Below are 2025 nucleotides of genomic sequence, written 5' to 3' on the forward strand. Positions count from 1 at the left end.
ACCCTCCTCCCACAGCAGCTTCCAAGGCCGCCGGCGAGGCTGGAGGCAGAAATAGCCCCCCCAAAAACGGCGCTGGGAAAAATAAAATGCTCTCAAGGCTTTTGTTCCAGGCGTGCGGCCATCCCCTCCCTCCGCCTGTGCCGGAGGAAGCCCGGAGAAGCCGCCGCAATACCTGACCTTCCTGGGCATGCCTGCTCCCATCAAAACAAGGCTCTCAAAATAACTCGCTCCAGCAGTGTGGCCATAGTCGGGCTGAGGGCGGCGGCGCCTCGGCTTTCCCCTCCCCACGCACGCCTTTTTCCCTGAAGCCCGCAATAAGCCTCGGCGCATGTATTTGCTCAGCAGCCCCACAGTTTTCGGTTCATTGTATTCATAGGAAACAGCCGGCGGCCAGGGGAAACGCGGCCCAGAACAAAACACAGCCTGAAACGTTTAGTCTTCGCTGGTTTTCTCAGGAAATTTAGCAAAAGGCTCCGTCTTTTGTCCTGGCTGTCCCCAGGGAGCGGGGACAAGGGCTGGGCTGGGGAAGGAGGTGCTGCTGCAGCCCCCGCGTGGGTCTGTGGGATCTCTCTGTTACCCAGGGCTGTCCCTGTGGCGCTCGGTCCCATGCTCCCAGCCTGCTTCTTGGGCAAGAAAACCAAGCCCAGGCAGCCGAAAGGGCGTTATCGCCGCCCTGTGCCCCGCACAGCCCCAGCCCATCGCTTCCGACCCGCTCCCGGGGGGCTTCGGCATCATCTGCTGCTCCCAGCCCTCCTGCTCACCTCGTCCCAGGGCACTGCAAACCCCTTCAGTGTCTGGGGTTTTAACGAGGGTTTTTAGAGCTTTGGTAATCCAATGCTTGGCGGCAATAGAGCTGGAAATGCAAACATCTCGGTGTCCGCATACAGCACCCGAGCGATAACGCCTGGGGCCGGGTTTCTCTCCCTTCCAGTCCTGGGCGAGCTCCCCACCTCCTCCCACCGCAGAGGGGGGCTGCCAGGAATCACACTTCTTGTTTCCGCCCCGCTGAAACCCGCCTGCCTTTCGGGCTCGTTTCTCCTTCTTTACGTCAAGATGCCACTACCGCATATGCTGCCGGCGCCAGCGGGAAGTTTTCTGCCAAACCCGGTCCTAAGAAAGAAAGAAGACAGGGGAGGCTTTCGCTTTCAGCTGCCAACCCCTCCCCCTGCAGATCGGGGACCTGCAAAACCCTCCTGCAAATCCTGGGTTGGGATGTCTAGCACAGGTCCCAGGGGACAGAGGTGCCCGTCACCGCTGTCCCCGTGCCCCTGGCTGGTCCCCCATCACCCCCGATGCTTTGCAAAAGGAGCTCGCCGGCGCATCGCTGCAAACCGGGGCTGGAGCTCAGGGGGCTCCTACCCAACCCCCGGTGCCTAAATATTTTCCGACACTACCTGCAGGAACACGCCCAGCAGCGAGCACTAAGAATAGCACACAGAAAGGCAGCTGGGCACTGGTTTAGATGAAGCCGCGACCCTTTGAAAGCCCTGCAAAAGGGGGCCGAGCGCTGCGACAGGTCTGCTGGGCTCTGCAACCGGTTCTGCCTTTGTGCCAAGGTGCTTTGATGGAGGGTTTGAAAGAGAGCGGGAGGTTATTGTTCCCTTCTGCTTTTGTTGGCACGTTTTTAAAGCTTGAATTCCTATTCCCTGCTTCCTTCCATCCCAAGCCGGGCCTTTTTCTTCCCCGCACCCGGCTATCAACCATCAGCTCATTTTTCCCCCAAACCAGCAAAAAGAGAGCTGTGATTTCAGCACCGCTCCGTTTCACGGGCTGTCAGCCAGGCAGCGTGCGCTCCTAAAAGCCATTCCCGATGTCAGAGCCAAGGACGTGCGGGAGCAGCGTGACGCCTGCCCCAGCTCCCCGCGAGTGGCAGAGCCGCAGGCAGAAGGTGCCGGGACGGCTCCGCGCCCACGAGGACCCACCGCCACTATTTATATCCCTCTCTTTCTGCGAGCAGTGGGTGGTGATGAGCGGGGTGCTGCTAACATCCCTTCCTTGGGTTTTTCCAGCAGGACTCTGCCTGGC

Source organism: Fulmarus glacialis, unplaced genomic scaffold (genome assembly GCF_000690835.1).
Source record: "Fulmarus glacialis isolate BGI_N327 unplaced genomic scaffold, ASM69083v1 scaffold13413, whole genome shotgun sequence".
In the NCBI taxonomy this organism is placed as follows: Eukaryota; Metazoa; Chordata; class Aves; order Procellariiformes; family Procellariidae; genus Fulmarus; species Fulmarus glacialis.